Below are 5902 nucleotides of genomic sequence, written 5' to 3'. Positions count from 1 at the left end.
CATGTCAAGAAGGTAATTGATTAAGCAGTGTTCTCATAATGGGCCATACTAGTACTTGGGACTCAATGATCTCATTAATAGGTCTTATTATTCAAAACTGGTGTTTAGACAGTCATGTAAAAACCTCTGATAAATCCCATGGTTATAGGAAATGAGATTTAGAAAACAGAGTTCCTAGGTCTGAAAGAAAAGGCAGGTGCGGGGTGGGGAGCCCGCCACACACCCTTTGACCCTAACCCCCTCGCACCTTTCTGATCTTTCCGCTTTTGTTAAAGGAGAGTAAAGGCTCCCGGGTCATCGGCTTCCAGTTCATACCTAAGCTCACCCTTTACTCCCCAGAAACAAACTCCCCTTCTCCACCCCTATCCTAAACCAAGTGACACACCACCAGGGGTTCCCCTAAAGGTTAAGTAGTTAATCCTTTATTTTAGTGTAGCACTCCAACGTGTGACTCTTTATTTTTTATGGACTAAGTGATGTACAAACAAACAAAAGACAGAAGAAACAACACATATGTGCTTAAACTCCCAAGGGTCAAAACAGCTCTTCTTTTATGTCTATCTCTAGTTATGGCCATGACAACAACACAAATAGCTCATCATAGAGGGCTTTGACAAACTAGAACACAGATTTACCATTTTTATTTTCTCACCTTACCCTTTTTATCTCTCAGAAATTAGGGAACTACTCTGTAGAAGCGAGTTAAGACAAGGCGGGGGGTCCTTAATTTTAAGTGTACATCAAATGAAGGATAGATCATATCACACCTTCCCTACAGGAATGACACGTAATCATTCAGGTTAACAAAACTTCGACAACACTCGATCCCGCGAATTCGGGGAGATCACATAGAGGGATCATCCATGTTTGAGTAAGTTGACACTTGATACAGGATCAGTTAACTATAGTTCCCCAAGTTTATCCTACCTCTAATTAATGATTAATAAGAAATTTAGTTCAGGTATCTAATGACCAAACAAGGTATTCATATTAAGACTGGACAAACAACAAATGCCATTTATACTTCAGCTATTAAATTTTCTCAAATGAAAAGTGACTCAAGATCTATTCTTAACAATAACAACCAATTCTGAATCTTAACTCCAAGCAGTATCTTCCTAAACTTAAGCTTAATTTAGCATTTTTCTCCCATTTTACTCTTAATTCAGTCTGACTCAAGTAAATAATCAAGATAAAGAATGAGTTATTACACTAATGGCCCTAAGCAGAACTACATTTAAACTTGATTTGTAAAGTACTACTTATTAATCATGATCATATGCTTACTACAAATAACCACGAGCAACCACAACTCGTTAAGATATCAACTTAAGCTAAACATGTTCACATTAGTAACTTGACAAACCATCACTCAACAAAACAAGGAAGGTTACAGGAGAATGATCACAAAATAACTTCAGACCAAACATAGCCCAACTCAGTAATGCTCAATAGTCAAGACAAGCAGGAGAAAACTAAAGAAAATAATATTAAGGCAGATTAACTAAGCATAACAATATTCCCAAATTAAACAGATCACCATTCAAACTCAAACAAAGGAAAATACAAGGAGGCAATAATAAGATAAAATGTTACCTTTTTTATGCGCAGCCGTGTCAAGAGCTGAACTTGGAGTCTTTGTGCTTCCAAATCTCCAACTCAAACCACACAGAAAATAAAGAAAACACAAATATTTTAGAACTAAAGAAGACTCGAACCCTAGAAAAAGGCTAAGACTTTTAGAATTTTACTGTGAGCCTAGGTTTTGAGTTTAAATGCTCAAATTAAGGCTTTGAGGTTGTCAAAAAACTTTTTCAACTTTCAAAAACCTCTAATTTGTGAAAGTTCATACAAGGAGTTAAACAAACGATGTGGGGCAAACCAGATTTCCCAAAAATTAACCTTTGTAAGCCTCCCTACGGCCCAGATCAACTTGAATCAACAACGAATGGTCAGATTTGAGTCTTGTTTGACTCGATCTGACCCATTCTCGTTCAACCAATGAGGCTCGAATAAGGTACAACAATAAAGCACAACAAATCACAGATTTATCTTGAAAGATTAAAAAAAAAAATAGAGTAAAAGAGCCTATTCATTACCGCGTTTGGAGTTGTTTTCGCGAAATCAAGTGGAAAAATTAATTGTTTCACCATAATAAACATGCAAAAGTTGTGGTCTCTCTGTTACCTCTGCATTTTTGCCATTTTTGGCCAAGAGAGAAGGGAGAAACGAGGTGCGGTACCTAGGGTTTTTCACAGAAAGAGAAAGGGAGGAGAGAGAGGAGGTCAAGGCGTTGTTTGGTATGAATGGAATCAAAAAGGGGTATTATCCCCTTAAACCGACTGGGCTTGGGCCGGGTCTTGGTCCATTTTTGGACTGAACTCAGTCCAAGTTATATAAAAAAATAAAATAAAAAGTGGATGGCCCTTCCTGTATATAACTTATGTATATATATGTATACTCAATGTACATACGCATATAAAGGGTAAAGTGAGTAATTTAATTAGCAGATAAAATTAAAATATCGATCATTGATCATAATATTTTAATTATAATCAAATTAGGACATAATTAACCTATTAAATAATTTTAAAATGCGGTTAATTGTGTAATTGAGCTTAATTTTGCGAATATGGCCTTAATTGATTTTAATCTGACTGATTATTTCAATTATGACCATATTTGGCCTCATTAGCCAATTTTAAAATTAAATTACACTAATTACCTTAATTAATTTGAGCCAATGGATTTGGTTATTTCAACCAAGGCCATTAAGAGGCTAAATTGACAAAAATAGCCCCAATTTCCTTAAATCATGAATTAGTTAATTTAATTGTGGCCATAACAAAAATAATTAAACAATTAAAAGTCAATCTGCAATAATGACCATCTAATTGATTAATTAGCCTAATTAAAACATTTATAGACAATTATAAATAATTTTGACAAATTATACAATCATACAAGATTAGAGACTAAGGGGTGAAATGGTTAATTATTTTGATTACTCAAACTCCTTGAATCGAAGGGAATAAAGTATTTGCTAAATTTGATTTTTTGACAATTTAAATAATTAAATAAATGATTATTTTTTTTAAAATACCGTTTTCTTTGATTAAATCTAACAAGTATTTCATAAATGTCATAAAAGGTACCAAATAATTTCTAAATAATTTGTGATGTCATAAAAAAAAAAACCTCTTTATCAATTTAAAGGAGTAAAATATTGACCTTAACAATTTATAAAAATAATTTAAACCCTTTAAGGTGCATAGCTCATTTTCTTTATTATCCAAGGACTCTGAGTGATCAAAATAAATTACGGGAGGTCAAAAATTAGGTGTCAACAGGCCTTATGTTTCACCAAAGTATCCCCCATACTGTTGTTCCATTCCTCATTATAAAACTATCCGGTGGAAGAAATGTTTCCTCCTTTCCTTCCATTAGACCAAGTGAAGGTGCTTGCCGTTATAGCCGGCGTCGACGAATCCCCGATCGTCCCCAACGAAATGAAGTCCACACTCTGACCTATGGGACCTACCACCTCTTTTCTCACTAGGAGAGAGGATCACATTGAAGTCCCCTAAAATAGCGCATGGACGGACCATCTATTCTGTTCATTTTGTGTCTTAGTTTATACCATAACTTTTTCCTCTTCCTTGTTGTCTTGGCATAGACAATAGTGTACCAGAAAGTCTTATTAGAGATCAAGTGCTTGATTTTCATGGTAATTTGCTGGTTACTGTTGGAAACCACAATGTAGTCCAAAGAGTCATCCCAGCAGCACCATATCTTGCCATAACCATAGCCTTGTTAAAACCAATTTTTTCTTGTATTTCTCCATATTCGATTCATCCAAGAAAGGTTCTTGCACTATCACAAACTGAGCCTTGTGCATTCTAACAATTTTAATAAGCATGATAAAATTTTATTATTAAACCCCCTTATGTTCCGTGAGATTTATTAATCATAAAAACATTTTTGGGGGGGGGGGGGGGTCAACACTGCTTCTCTACCTTAGTCTATTTCTGGATTTTTGTCCATTAGTACTTCTGAGTTTTCTAGTCCTTGATCTTCTTCTGGGGGACATGATAAGCTTCTGAGTAATGGCATCAAAAGCTTTACCTATTGCCTGGACATCAGCTTTTGTGAAAAGGGCAAATGCCTCTATCAATTTGTTAGCAGTATCTAAATCATCACCTGATTCATCCTTTGTCTTTTGTTCTATCTCATGTTCTTGTCTGTGCAGAGATTTAGGAAAGTTGAACAGGATGGAAATGGTTCCACCTTCTTTACTCTTATCAAGAGGCTTCTCCCCAGTATGATCTATTGAGTCTTGAATATTCTCAGTGACATTAGCATTTCCTTCACTTTTCAACTTTTCATCAATGCTTTTTGTGCTCACAACTAGATATCCTTTGCTTTTTTGTAAGTTAATAGACTTACTCTGTTGGGTCTTGACCTCAACTTTTTCAATATACTGCATCTTGGCTTTTCTGATGGTTCTCAATCTTGCTTCTCTTCTTTTTTTGGTTTCTTTTCCTCCTTCTAACACTTTCCCTAAGCTTATCCTTTTCCTGCGGCATGTGTCTTGTTAGATGAAATAAGTGCATTTTCCCCGCCAGTCATCAGCCTTACTATCAAAGTTGTCCTTGGAATCAAATCAGAACTCAGCTCAAAAGTTGTTCACTTAGTCACTTATTAAAGTGAGGATCCGTTTCAGGCGAAATCAAATTCGACCACCTATTTTCTCCCTAACACTAATTATTGCTATTTTCGGGGCAATCCAAAATATAAGGAAATCTAAACACAGAAGTCTTATCACCAACAAAAAGAGGCAAAGCAAAGAAAGAAAGAAACAAGAACAACTTAGTGTACCTCAAATCACAAGTACAACATAGGCCAAGAAACAGAAATTAACCATAAGAGATTAAAAATCAAACCAAGAAAGGGAAGACGGGAGGCGGAAAAATGAAGAAGTGAAATAGAAATTCCCTATTGGGATATGATAAAGGACCCTCAAAGTCAGATTTTTTTTTCCATACATGAATTAAGTTCCTATAACTTCATTTGCATATAAGTTGCAAATTGGTAAAGGCAATCAATGTTTAATTTTGCAACTTCTACACCAATAACTATGATGTCCAAAATATCGTACACAAGACCCCAAAATACACTTCATGAGAAGCTAAATCCTCAAGTTGTGTAATAGTTGCAACAAAATACATGGATGGTTCACAATTAGTTAACCAAAGAACCAAAGCCTCGGAAATTCTACAATAACATTTGATAAATTCCAGTTTTCTTTATCGGGGCCAGTGGCGATAGAGGACGAAGGAAATAAAAGGACAAAATTGCAAGAGCAATACCCGATTGCAGACCTCCAGATCTCTAAAACGGCAGGACCTGTAGAAAACGTCCTTTGAGGCATTCTGGATAGAGTAAAAAAATTGACAACAAATATTCGAGAACATCGTCGATAGAGCAGATTAAAGAAAAAGAGATGAAGGCATAGATAATTCTACAATAGCCATAAGAAAATTCCATAACTTCTAGAGTTAGCAGTGATAGAGCAGATACAGCCTGTGGAATTCAAAGAGGAAGAGAGAAAATCCTCAAAGCAAGAATGCTTACCAGTTAGTCATTAGCATATACCTAGGCCAAAACTCGAAACAGAATTGAAAATTTTTAAAAGGGAAAACCAGAAACAAAGGAGAAAAAATGTAAGAGAAGGAAAATATCATCTGGAAGTATAGATTGTTCGAAGAATTAACTGAAGGTGACTAAAAAATCTTCAAATTACCAAAGGTGACGTGTGGGGCCCACCCCACATCAAAACCCAATTAAATTTGGGATTAAGAAGATTGGGGTCCAAAATGTAATTTTTTAAACTTCTTAACCT

Source organism: Lycium ferocissimum, chromosome 8 (assembly GCF_029784015.1).
Source record: "Lycium ferocissimum isolate CSIRO_LF1 chromosome 8, AGI_CSIRO_Lferr_CH_V1, whole genome shotgun sequence".
Classification (NCBI taxonomy): Eukaryota; Viridiplantae; Streptophyta; class Magnoliopsida; order Solanales; family Solanaceae; genus Lycium; species Lycium ferocissimum.
The sequence above is the reverse complement of the archived record's forward strand: the minus strand, read 5'-3'. Positions refer to the sequence as shown.